The 14,502-nt window shown below is 36.4% G+C and overlaps 1 protein-coding gene across 5 annotated transcripts in view; it reads left to right on the forward strand.

Moving 5' to 3' along the window:
* AKT3 (AKT serine/threonine kinase 3) overlaps positions 1-14,502 on the forward strand; it is a 281,315-nt gene that overhangs the window by 99,303 nt on the left and 167,510 nt on the right. The gene's annotated exons all lie outside the window — the stretch shown is intronic.

Raw genomic sequence — 14,502 nt, forward strand, 5'->3', positions numbered from 1 at the left:
CTTTCTTCTACTTTCTTTCTTTTTATTTTTCTCTTTCTACTTATCATCATCTTTAGTTATCTGAATCCACACCTTGGTAAGTGCTGTGAAAGTGACTTGTGCAAGCTTATACATCTTGTACATGATAGGTCAAGAAGGGTTTTCTAGAGATGGTGAAGGTAAAATTGAGATGGAAAGGAAGAGTAAGTTGGCTATACAGTGTGAGGGAATCAGGTTACTGGAAGGGGACCAAGAAAAAGTATGGCAGAATGGAACCTGGCACTTCTCTGGAAGTGAAAGTAGATCTGTAGGGCAGGGTAGTCTATAAGGGAGGGACTGGTGAGAATGAATCACTCTGTATTTGGATAACATTTTTCATATGCTGTTTAAGTATGCCACAGTTCATTTATTCAACAAATATAAGAATTCACAAAGTTGCCAGTTACATGGGTACTATCCTTGGGAAATTGGAAAGAAAGTTTAAAAATATGGGTAGCATCCATCTGAATGAAATCAGATGGACTTTGAGGGTTTTAAAGGAGACGAATCTTGAGCAAAGTCTTTGCACCTCTCTGTTTTGTTTTAAACTGGTATATGCTTTGACTTTCTCATTTTGTAGTTGGCTTCCATTTTTTTTATCTTAGCACTTTGCAAGTTTCCTAATTTCTTTAAGATTCTATTACTGTCTTCTTCATTCTTGTTCTGTTTTGTTTTGAAATATAAGAACAAAATTGCTCTACACCTGGTGTTTTCCTGACTTTTAAACCTCTTTATCTATAGAGTCATTTCCTTCCTAATGCTGTTTTTTTGTTTTATTTCATGACTGTGCTTCATTCAGCCTCCTTTAGTACCTTTCTTTCCTAGTAAATTTCATTAACATTGGGCATCAAGCTTAGCCATTTGAGACCTTTTTTCCTTGACCTCAGTTTTTTGTTTTTTAAATTTGAATGCTGATTATTGTATCTATGGTTAATGATAGTAATTTCTGACATTTATCAGTCACAATATAGTATATACCAGCACTATGCTGATTGCTTTATATATCAGTTAAGTTGCTCAGTCACGTCCGACTCTTTGTGACCCCATGGACTGCAGCATGCCAGGCTTCTCTGTCCATTACCAACTCCTAGAGCCTACTCAAACTCATGTCCATCACGTCGGTGATGCCATCCAACCATCTCATCCTCTGTTGTCCCCTTTCCCTCCTGCCTTTGATCTTTCCCAGCATCAGGGTCTTTTCCAGTGAGTCAGTTCTTTGCATAAGGTGGCCAAAGTATTGGAGTTTCAGCTTCAGCATCAGTCCTTCCAATGAATATTCAGGACTGATTTCCTTTAGGATTGATTGATTTCCTTTAGGATTTCCTTTAGGATTGACTGGTTGGATCTCCTTGCAGTCCCAAGTCCTGGAATGCTTTATATATAGTATGTAATTTAAGCCTTGAAACAACTTTATTTGGTAGGCATTGTTACTGTCCAGCACAATAGTGAAAGAAATAGATCTTCAGAGAGATTAATTTTTTTTTTTTATGATACACTGATAGTAGGTTGGAAAGCTTGGATTTGAACCCAAATATCTGGACACTTTTTACCTCATCTGAAGCTTTCTGTCTGGTATTTACATTTGCTTTTGTTTACAGATTTGTATTTTAAAAAATAAATATTTGGCAGGTGGTTTAGACTAAATATAACCACAGCTAAATGTATTTCCCCCTAAATTACCATTATACTTAATATTTACGTAGGACATATTTTGCATTTACCACTAGCAAAGGGAAGTAATTTCAATTTGAATTATTAATTTTCAACTTCAAATTCATTCTGCCATTCTACTTAATTTCCCATGGCACTATCTCACATACCCATCATTTTCTTCCCTTCCTTTCTGGTGCTTCTGAAATGTGACCCTTTTATTGGACTGAAATTTTGTTTTCTACATATGATTGTGTCAAACGTGTGTACTTCAGCTCAGTCTAATTAAAAAGGATAGAAATAGCTGGAAAGACTAGTAATAATGACAGTGATGACCACAAATAAGATGATGATAGAAAGACTTAGCCACTCAGATGCTAAAGTTTGTTTCTGGGCATGCCATAATAGTGTCTAGTAATGAAGGAACACGTTATGAGGGGATATAGAATCATATTTTCTTGCTGTAAAATCATATTACTAGTTATTTTCAGTATGTAGTTAAAGTTTTGAATATCTTACAAAAATGGCATTTAAAAAATACTTGAATGTAATAGTATGATCTACTTTTGCTTTTCAAAGCTCACAGTTTTTAAAAGCAATATTCTACAGTTTATATGTGAACATTATACATGCATTCACTCACTTATAGATTCTTTCATTTATGAATTCTGTTTGTGGTCAGGTATTTAGCTTTTACTGGAAGTGCTAGCTAGGTACAGGAGATAGAGTGACCCCGGGGCTGACGCAGTCTCTGCCCTCATAGACTTCAAGTGTATCTATCACTGAATTGGATTTTAGGAGGAGCAGACTAGTTATATATTTTTCTTGTTCAGAGGTCCTGCTATATTTGACTTGTGTAGATTTTAGGCTTTGTGTTAATATGTTTGGAAATCTTGACTTTAGACTATAACTTATAGTTATTGATTTGGTTTTATATGTATATATAGGTAGATAGATAGATATTGATTTGGTTACTGGATATTTTTATGATGGTTAGCTTTTACTGCTTTGCATTCTGAAATTTTCTGTTCTTCACTCAGTGTTTGTGTTTTTGTGCTGTATCCCTCCCTATGTAGTATGGCTATTGGTAGGTCATGCCTTTTAACTGCTGTATAGTACTCCAATTGAATAATTAGCACTATAATTTACTTGTTCTTTAACTGACAAACTTTTAGAATATTTCCACCTTTCCACTTCTATTTAATCAGTGCTACAATAATTTGGATCTCTTTCCAGTCAAAACTTTAAGTAGCTTTTGAAAAAGAACCATCCTTTGTGTCATTAACATGTGCTCGAAAACAGAAGTTTTGAATTTTGCCTTTGGTATTTTTTGACTGGGTCGTTTTGCGGAAGGTTCCAGTTAAATTAGCTTAAATTGCCTCTAGTGTGTCCTGTCTCTATACCTTAAGAGAGAAAGCCTCAAATTGGTGATTTTTCTTAGAGCATATGAGTTGGCATTGCATGGTACTGAACAGGTAAAAGGAAACAAAGTGTAGGAAAACAGCTAATTATAGTAATTGCAGCTGGTTTCAAAGTACTTCTGACAGTTTGTGCATCATGCTTACTTGAAAGCATCAAATGGGTGCTAGTTGTGAAATAGAACACCTGTTTGTTGTTGAGCCTGTGTTTATGCAGATGATTGTTGTTGTCAAAGCACCTTGATGTAGAGTAGTCCTGTTTACATTTACATTCTCCCCAAAGGATTAACAGTGTTCTCTCAATAAATTTGCAGTCTATTCTCCTCTCAAAGGCTGCTGTTTGGAGGGTGGTGTGAAAGAGGCAACAAGTGCCTGCTAATCACTTGAATATACATAATTAGCTACAGTCTGGTGCACTGGATTCTTTGTAGAACGATAACAATACTGATTGGAAAAAGCTCATACAATAGATGTGTTACCACATAGTTTTTGAGGGTACTTGTTTATTCATTGGTATTTAGTTCTCATTTTTTAGAACTTAAGTTTTACTTAAAAGTATACAAATTCTTGTTCTTTTTAATGAACTAGTGTCAGTTATATAGCAGCTCTTTAAAGTCAACCCTAAATAGCAAATTTCTGCTTCTAAAGAGACCAGCGAGAGTCTGAGTTTATTATTTAACACACTAGACATACTTGATAATTCCAGAGATTGCAAAACATTTAAGCTTATTGGGCAGCTAAACTCAATCCACAGTGGAGGATTTTTAGACCAATTAAAAAAACAAAACAAAGTTTAGGATGACTAGATCTATATGCAGAGAAACAAAATATATTCTCTTATTTCCTAATGTTCTAGCTTTGTATCATTTTGTTGAATAGCTTTGTTGTGGGAATATTTAGACCTCAAATTTTATATCTTGAAATTCAAAGGGTCATAGGCATTTCAGGTAACCTTCCATGAAACCTGTTAACGCTGTGGTAATTGTTTTCCTTTCCCATTCCCTTTTACACTGACATCCATTCAGGCTTCCATTTCTGAGTCCTATAAAGTTGTAGACAGATGGTCACTCACTAACTTAGCGTTCTAGAGGTCTAAGTGTGGTTTTCCTCCCTGCATAAAAATTCTGATAGTACCCTCAGACTTCACCAGTCCTGATATAGAAGTGTTAATAAAGAGAAGTAGCATAGAGGAGCTTGTTCATATAGGAGCGCAGAAAAGAAGCTCGTTAACTGTCTTCCTTAGGAGGTTACAGTGTTGGCCTATTCGGGAGAGTCCCACAGTGTCTCCTGCCCCTAACCCAGGTACAGTGTAGCTGTTTAGGTGGTACATGGGGGAGCATTTTACATTTGGTTAGTGAGGTACTGAGCGACGTCACTTTCACTTTTTACTTTCATGCATTGGAGAAGGAAATGGCAACCCACTCCAGTGTTCTTGCCTGGAGAATCCCAGGGACGGGGGAGCCTGGTGGGCTGCCGTCTATGGGATCGCACAGAGTTGGACACGACTGAAGCAACTTAGCAGCAGCAGCAGTGAAGTATTTATTTTATATATTGAAGACTACGATTGGCTTATCAGCTATGCAAACTTTTGTGTGGAAATCAACACAGACTTCTCCTGAAACTGAGTAGAGGCTATTTACTCAAAATTTGATCAGTGAGAGAGTCAGCCACTTTCACTTTGCCTGATATTCCAAGGCAGGCAGGGGAGTGGGAAAGCTTTACAGTAAAAGCAGGGAGGCTCCAGGTGTGCCCTGATTGGAGATTATTGGCATGGGGAATCTAGAGGTGGGGATCTTATGTGATTGGTTTGGGGAGCATATTTAGCTTTCTCTGGTTAGTCACAAGTTAGAAGCAGGGGCAAAATTAACAAGGCTAGTCACTGTCCAGGTTCTGACTGTTCCGGCCGGTAGAGCTTGTGGTTTGGCTTTCTGGGCTGGTTGCAGAGGTCAGAGTTCTCTTGTCATATATTGTCTGGTCATTGTTTTCAGTTCAGCCTCTTAGTAGGTAGTATTGGTGAGACCAAATGTATTAAGGAAAAATATATCCTTGTAATTTTAAGGATATGTACCTTAAACGCATTAATGTTAGAAAGCTTTAAGATTTTAGTGTTTTGAAGTTTTCTTTCAACTGGTTATCCTTTGAAACCTTGAAGAACTGAAAGTATATGACCAGAAGTTTTTAAGAATGTTGTGATTGCCTCTGTAGCTTTGTTTCATAAGCTTTTAGGTAAAGTAAACTTTATAATCAAAATTCACAATTGCTAGTATGATGCATTAAGAAGCTGAAAGTTCCCAAGAACTCTCTCTAAACTTTTCCTGATAATTATTAAAATTTATAATCGTGTCAAATGCTTACTTCACAGATATCTCCCTCCTGAAGTGTTAATAGGAGAGCCAAGTTTATTTCTTGCTGCAGTGAGAATACCACCTGGTCAGAGCTTTGGCAGGGTCTTAGAGGGGAAAAGGCCAGGTTGTTATGTGTTGAGGACCAAAGTTTGGTTTAAGGTGGGCCAGTATAGGGGGTGTCTGTATGTGTGAATGCGGGTGCATGTGGTTTGATTAGAATTGTGTAAGAGCCGTGATACAATAAGGGATTCAAAGAACCTTAAACTCTCTGTTGGTACTTTCTGTTGAACAACTTAATGTCATAGGACTGCAACATTGTACTTTAAGCTGTTGAAATGGTGATTTTTCACTTACCTTAAAGAGATGTAGCTGAGGTCCTTATGGTTACATCAGTTCTTACAAAATATCCACATTCTACTATGGATAACTATCATCAAATCAGTATTATAATTCTATTATAAAATTAATGTCAGCATCAGATCTATTAAATTTTTGAGGGTTTCTAAAATATTTATGATGCTTCATTTTTTTGGTTTTACTTTTTTTTCTTTACTAGAAATACTTTGAAATATGAGGGAGGAGGTTCCTTTTCTGTAGACTGAGGATGTGAAACTTCATTTCTTGAGTTCTAAATTCCCCTAAAGGCATTGTTTCAAGAATAGGGCTTCAATTTTGCATGTTTCAACCTATAAATTGCAGTTAATGGCAAGAAGCCTTATAATAATAAACCTTTGGTATTGTAGGTTGATTTATGAAGACCGACCCTATGATTAAATGCTGTCTGTTGCCTGCCCTTTATTTTTATTCCTTTAACAAATGTCAGGTTGGCCTGCCTTGTCCCAATTTTGACCAATAGTGTGTATATTCAGCCTGTGTATTTTATCTAGATTGGGCTCCTTTTGAATGGTAATTCATTCACATTAACCAAAAAAATTTATACTGTGTGAATTGCTCATTTTCTATCATGACCTGGGGGTGTGGAAGTCATCTGTGGAAGACTGAGTGGGCCCACCGCTGGGGGCAGGTTTTAGCACAGCATTGACATTCTCTCCTTAGCTCAGGCAGGGAGCCTTGGGCAGGCCACCTGTGCAGTCACGTAAATGGGGTAGGGTTGGCAGAACCTTACCTGCATTGCTTTGATTTAATGTGGTTGTATTTGTAGAAGGATGCTAGGTGTTTGGGTAAAATGAATTCCTCTGTGCTCTCTGCCCGTGTCATTGCCAAATTACCTGCTTTTTCATGAGGACACATTGGCTTTTAAGGGCTATGAGAACCATAAAAGAGGACAGACTTGATTCTCAGTTTGAGCATTTTGACCCGTCTGGAACCTTTTGTCTTTGGTCCATGTTTTTTTCATGTTGTTTTGACAACTCTGTTAGGGCTGTAGGACTGGGGACTTTTCCACAGATAAGGAACTTCTATTGGGTTGAGAAAGAGACTATTGGTTGATAAGTTGAGCAAATACAAACTTTTCCAGGAAAATTGTTTTCTGGTGTTTTGAGAAGTTACTTTTGTAAGTTATAGAGATTGAATTTAGGTATTACTAAAAGACTGTATTAAATATTTGCTATAGTTTTAGGTCATTATCTGCTTTAATGGAATTCATTTTATGTGTAAAATATTTTTATATCTAGTTGGTAGGTCAAATGATATTAACACAACTGTTTTTGATAGATTAGAAAAACTAAACTTTTTCATCCAGGGAGTTTTTTCCAGATGTTACCACTAGAATTTATTTAAGCATACTCTAATACATATAAAATCTTACTCCTTTTTCATATACTTTTCATGAATATATGAAGTAGATTTAGCAAACAAGTAGGTTATCCCCCAGTTTGAACTCCAGATTCAGCAAACTTAATATCTGTTATAATGCCCAGCAACAGAGTAATCAGAACAGACTAGGAAAGGCCAAATAGCTTCTCCCAGGAGAAATTTGGCAGTAAGTTAGTATTCCTTAAAAGTATGGGGTATAGTCCCTGTGTATTAGAATCCCTTGGGATGCTTATTAAAAGTGCAGTTTTCCAGAAACTGTAATTAGAATGTCTGGTTTGGGGACCCTGCCTGATAGGTATATTTATACTAAGTGCCCCTGCTAATTCATATTTACACTATAATTTAGGGTTCTTTGTCTTAAATTATGATGAAAATCAATAAGAAAAATATATTTCAGATTGGAGATGTTTATTTAATACATAATTTTGTCAAAAATATAACTAATTTTTAAGATATAGTGAGTTTAATAATGTAGAACATTTTTCCACATTTTTGTATTTGAAAAAATTGTCTTTGGAAACGAACTTCCTTATTGATTCTCAGTTTTTCATATTGCCTACTGATTTGTTCACTTAATAGTTCTCTAATTAGGCTTAAAAGTATTTAGGCTTAAAAACCTTAAAACTAGATGTATAATCAACCTATTTCGTTGCTATGTAAATATTAAAAAGCAGAGACATTACTTTGCCAACAAAGGTCCGTCTAGTCAGGGCTATGGTTTTTCCAGTAATCATGTATGGATGTGAGAGTTGGACTGTGAAGAAAGCTGAGCACCGAAGAATTGATGCTTTTGAACTGTGGTGTTGGAGAAGACTCTTGAGACTCCCTTGGACTGCAAGGAGATCCAACCAGTTCATCCTAAAGGAGATCAGTCCTGGGTGTTCATTGGAAGGACTGATGCTAAAGCTGAAACTCCAATACTTTGGCCACCTCATGCGAAGAGTTGACTTATTGGAAAAGACTGATGCTGGGAGGGATTGGGGGCAGGAGGAGAAGGGGACGACAGAGGATGAGATGGCTGGATGGCATCACCAACTCGATGGAAATGAGTTTGAGTGAACTCCGGAAGTTGTTGATGGACAGGGAGGCCTGGCGTGCTGTGATTCATGGGGTCGTGAAGAGTCGGACACGACTGAGCGATTGAACTGAACTGAACTGAAAGTAGAAAATACTAGTCTTACCTTTCTCTGAATTCTTGGTGTTTTTTCCCCTTATGTCTTGATTCTTGTCCTTTCTCAGTTGTTTCCTGAGTGTAGACTTTTTCTTTGGAAGACCTCAGGGACAAGGGTACTGTCTTCTCCAGCAGTCTCACACAGCATTTGTACAATGGCACAGAAAAACAATTTTTTAAAAATTGAAGTACAGTTGATTTACAGTGTTATATTAGTTTCAGGTGTACAGCATAGTGATTTGATATTTTTGTAGGTTCCACTCCATTTAAAGTTATTATAAAATATTGACTATATTCACTGTGTTGTATGTAATCATCCTTGTGTCTTATTTATTTTATACCTAGTAGTTTGTACCTCCTCTTCCTCTTCCCCTATGTTGCCCCTCCCCCCATTCTCCCAGCTAGTAGCCACTGATTTGTCCTCTGTATCTGTGAGCTTGTTTCTGTTACGTTCATCCCTTTGTTTTATTTTTTAAATTTGACATATATAAGTGAAAATGTGTAATATCTGTCTTTTTCTGTCTGACTTATTTCACTAAGGATAATACTCTCCAGACTCATCTGTGTTATTGCAAATAGCAACATTTCATTCTCTTTGTGTAGCTGAGTGGTATTCCACTGAATGTATAATAACACCACATCTTCTTTATCTGTTTATGGACACTTAGGTTGCTTTTGTATCTTGGCAGATGTAAGTAATGCTACTGTGAACATTGGGGTATGTATATCTTGTTGAATTAGTGTTGTTGTTTTCTTCTAATGAATGCCCAAGAGTGGGGGTTTTGGGAATCATCAGATCAGATCAGATCAGTCGCTCAGTCGTGTCCGACTCTTTGCGACACCATGAATCGCAGCACTCCAGGCCTCACTGTCCATCACCAACTCCCGGAGTTCACTGAGACCCACGTCCATCGAGTCAGTGATGCCGTCCAGCCATCTCATCCTCTGTCGTCCCCTTCTCCTCTTGCCCCCTAATCCCTCCCAGCATCAGAGTCTTTTCCAATGAGTCAACTCTTCACATGAGGTGGCCAAAGTACTGGAGTTTCAGCTTTAGCATCAGTCCTTCCAAAGAACACCCAGGGGCTGATCTCCTTCAGAATGGACTGGTTGGATCTCCTTGCAGTCCAAGGGACTCTCAAGAGTCTTCTCCAACACTGCAGTTCAAAAGCATCAATTCTTCGGCGCTCAGCCTCCTTCACAGTCCAACTCTCACATCTACATGACCACCATAGCCTTAACTAGACGAACCTTTGTTGGCAAAGTAATGTCTTTGCTTTTGAATATGCTGTCTAGGTTGGTCATAACTTTTCTTCCAAGGAGTGAGCGTCTTTTAATTTCATGGCTGCAGTCACCATCTGCAGTGATTTTGGAGCCCAGAAAAATAAAGTCTGACACTGTTTCCACTGTTTCCCCATCTATTTCCCATGAAGTGATGGGACCAGATGCCATGATCTTAGTTTTCTGAATGTTGAGCTTTAAGCCAACTTTTTCAGTCTCCACTTTCACTTTCATCAAGAGGCTTTTTAGTTCCTCTTCAGTTTCTGCCATAAGGGTGGTGTCATCTGCATATCTGAGGTTATTGATATTTCTCCCGGCAATCTTGAGTCCAGCTTGTGTTTCTTCCAGTCCAGCATTTCTCATGATGTACTCTGCATATAAGTTAAATAAGCAGGGTGACAATATATAGCCTTGACGTACTCCTTTTCCTATTTGGAACCAGTCTGTTGTTCCATGTCCAGTTCTAACTGTTGCTTCTTGACCTGCATACAAATTTCTCAAGAGGCAGGTCAGGTGGTCTGGTATTCCCATTTGAAGAATTTTCTACAGTTTATTGTGATCCACACAGTCAAAGGCTTTGGCATAGTCAATAAAGCAGAAATAGATGCTTTTCTGGAACTCTCTTGCTTTTTGTATGATCCAGCGGATGTTGGCAATTTGATCTCTGGTTCCTCTGCCTTTTCTAAAACCAGCTTGAACATCAGGAAGTTCACGGTTCATATATTGCTGAAGCCTGGCTTGGAGAATTTTGAGCAATACTTTGCTAGCGTGTGAGATGAGTGCAATTGTGCGGTAGTTTGAGCATTCTTTGGCATTGCCTTTCTTTGGGATTGGAATGAAAACTGACCTTTTCCAGTCCTGTGGCCACTGCTGAGTTTTCCAAATTTGCTGGCATATTGAGTGCAGCACTTTCACAGCGGCATCTTTCAGGATTTGGAATAGTTCAACTGGAATTCCATCACCTCCACTAGCTTTGTTCGTAGTGATGCTTTCTAAGGCCCACTTGATTTCACATTCCAGGATGTCTGGCTCTAGGTCAGTGATCACACCATCATGATTATCTGTGTCGTGAAGATCTTTTTTGTACAGTTCTTCTGTGTATTCTTGCCATCTCTTCTTAATATCTTCTGCTTCTGTTAGGTCCATACCATTTCTGTCCTTTATCGAACCCATCTTTGCATGAAGTGTTCCTTTGGTATCCTTTGGTTCCTTTGGGATCATGTGGTAGTTCTATTTTTAATTTTTTTGAGGATCCTCCATACTGTTTTCCATACTGGCTGTACCTGTTTACATTCCTACTAACAGTGTACTGGGGGTCCACATCTTCCACCAGTGCTCATTATTTCTTGTCTTTTTTACTAGAGACATTTAAACTGGTTATCTCATTTTGTTTTGACTTGCATTTTCCTAATGATTAGTGATGTTGAACATCTTTTCATGTGCCATTTGGCCATCTGTATGTCTTATTTGGAAAAATATCTATTTCAGTCTTCTGCCCATTTTTTAATTGGGTTATTTGGTTTTTGGATATTGAATTATATTAGCTATTTATATATTTTGGATATTAACGTTTTATCAAATATACTATTTGCAAATATTTTCTCCCACTGTGAAAAAACTTTTTAAGTTTCATTATTTCCCATTTATTTTTGTTTTTTTTTTTCTCTTGCCTAAAGAGAATATTTTAAGAAGTTATCTTTTCATAACTTTGTGTCATCTATAGCTGCCTTCATTGGTGTCTTATAGTTTTTGGAGTATAGGTCTTTCACCTCCTTGATTAAGTTTATTCCTAGGTTTTTCATTCTTCTTGATGTGATTGTACTGGGGTTGCTTTCATGTTTTCTCATTTTGATAGTTTATTATTAGTGTATAGAAAGGCAACAGATTTCTGTACATCTTGTATCCTGCAACTTTACTGAATTCATTTGTTATAATAGTTTTTTGGTGAAGACTTTAGAGTTTTCTATTAACAGTATCATGTATCCTGCAAGTAGGGACAGCTTAATTGTCACATCTGATTTAGATGTCTTTTGTTTCTTTTTCTTGTCTTATTTCTGTGGCTAGGACTTCCAATGCAGTGTTAAATAGAAATGGCAAGTGTGGGCATCTTTGTCTTGTTTCTGATTTTGGAGGAAAAGCTTTCATTTTTTTTTCAGAGTTGAGCATGATGTTAGCTGTGGGTTTGTCACAAATAACTTTTTCTTGTTGAGACATGTTTCCTATATACCAGTTTTGTTAAATTTTTAATCATGAATGGGTATAAATTTTTATCAAATGATTTTTCTGCATCTGTTGATCATGTGGGGATTTTGTTTTGTTAATATGTAGTGTTAACGTTGATAGATTTGTGGATATTTAACTATCCTTGCATCCCTGAAGTAAATCCCATTTGATCATGATATATGATCCTTTTTATATATTGTTGAATTACATTTGCTAATGTTCTGTTGAGGATTTTTGCATCTATATTTTTCAGAGGTAATGGCCTGTAATTTTCTTTTTTTGTAGGACACTTACCTGGTTTTGGTATTAGGATAATGGTGGCCTCATAGAATGAATATGGGAGTATTCCTTCCTCTTCATTCTTTGGAATTGTTTGAGAAGGATAGGTATTAACTGTTTTTTAATATATATTTGTTTGAATTTCCCAGTGAAGCTGACCAGTCATGGAGTTTTGTTTGCTGGGAGTTTTTTGATTACTGATTTAATTTTAGTACTACTAATGTATTTGTTCAGATTATCTTTTTCTTCCTAATTCAGTCTTGGGGGATTGTATGTTTCTAGAAATTCATCCATTTTTCTGTTTTGTACAGTTTGTTGCATATCTTTTTTTAGTATCCTTTTATGATTATTTTTCTGTAATATTTGTTAGAATTTCTCTTAGTTTTACTTTTGTTTATTTGGGTCTCTTTTTTTTCTTACTGAGCCTGGATAAAGGGTTGATTATCAGTTTTGTTTATCTTTACAAAAAAACAGCTTTTTGTTTCATTGATATTTTCTGTTGTTTTTAGTTTTTGTTTTGTGAGAGAATTATGATTGTGTATTATAAATTTAGGTAATTTATATTTCAGATCTCTTTCTGTAAAGTTTTACATTATAGTGTATTTCTCTTTTATGGTAACAAGTTCAAATGTTAAGCCTAATAAAACAATAAAAACTTAAGTCAGTAATCTAGTACTTGCAATATGAATTTAGCAGATGTGTCAAAATGTATGAATTGTTTTTAATGTGAAGCATTTTGTTTGTGAGAATAACATAACACCTGCTGTGACCTTTTAAGCTATGTAAATTTTAGTGACTGTAAAATTAGAAATTCCTTTCCAAAATGTGTTAGGAAATTATTTAGAATGTTTTAAGCATGGCTCTTTTAGAGATTTTATTATGTAATATGAAGACATTTAAATTTGATATGAAAACTGAAACATATCGTAATTCCTAGTCTTAAAAGTCTTTTAAAAAAAGTTATCAATAGGATAATCTGATGTATGTTATCCAGGAGCAACAGAAAAGTGTTATCTAATACTACACTAATAGCTGTTTCCTTTTAGCACTAACCGTGTTGGGATCTATGGCTATACCAATACCTTGTTAAAATACCAAATAGATAGGATTATACTGGAATAACAAATTTTCCAGAGTTATTAATTCCCCTTTCTCTCCATGATATAAAAAATAGTAAGAAAACATAAAAATTGTAAGAGTACTTGAGATATGGGTTCGATTCCTGGGTTGGGAAGATCCCCTGGAGAAGGAAATGGCAACCCACTCCAGTATTCTTGCCTGGGAAATCCCACAGACAGCGAAACCTGGCAGGCTACAGTCCATGGGGGTCACAAGAGAGTCTGATATGACTTAGTGACTAAGCAACAACAACTTATTTTTATAACTCTGTTTGCCAATGGAATGTGTTGCAGTAGCTCTTTTAAAAGAATGGTTTACCTAATTTTTTTCTGAGAGATATATTGTGAGCTTGGAAGATGTTTAAAAGAAAATAGTGTTTTACATTTTGATTTGATGCAAATTGCTTTAATCCATAATGTTTATTGCGTTTAAAATTTTGAAAGATAATCCTATTTCAGGAGAGCACCTCTGAACTGGTTAAACTCTTGAATTAAGGCAATATTGTGGTATTACCAAGTCTGCTTTTTTCTCCGCACATCTTTTAGACCAGATGATTAACTAGGGTCAGTCAGGTTGAGACCCTATTTGGATAAAAATCATAGAGCTCTATGTAGTATGTGTGGTAAAGCAATTGAAGACTGTATTTGACACTTGCTCATATTTGATTTAATACTTTTTGTATTGAAACATGGTTTTAACTGTTTCGTGTGTGTGTATGTGTGTGAACCGAAAAAAATTTTAAGCTCCTTAGTGGCAGAGACTGCTTTCATCCTTCTTATTTCTTTTAATACCACTTTAATCGTTTTTAGTTGTACATTTGCTTCCTTTTTTAAATGTATCCTTTGTAATACAAAGTAGTTAAGAATTTATTGAGAATATATACTAGATGTTCAGTATAGCAGAGATGGGCTGCCTGTTCACTAAATTCATTTGAATATCATTCTCACCCCGACCCTGTACAGCCAGACTCTCTTTTTCTGTCTGTCTAGGTGTGGCCATAGTCTTAAGTACTGGTTCCTAAAATACGAGCAGTGTTAAGTTTTGTGACTTCCAGGCATAGCTTGTAAACATCCCCTGTGTTCAGTCCTCTTTCTCTTCTCTCTTCTGTTGGCAATCAAGAAGCCAAGGAGATGAGTGAGACTCCAGAAGGAAGAAGTCTGGGTCCTTGAATTACTGCCTGGAGGAGAGCCACAGACGGATCAGGAATATTTGTTTGATTTTACAT

This window comes from Bos taurus, chromosome 16 (genome assembly GCF_002263795.3).
Source record: "Bos taurus isolate L1 Dominette 01449 registration number 42190680 breed Hereford chromosome 16, ARS-UCD2.0, whole genome shotgun sequence".
Lineage (NCBI taxonomy): Eukaryota > Metazoa > Chordata > Mammalia > Artiodactyla > Bovidae > Bos > Bos taurus.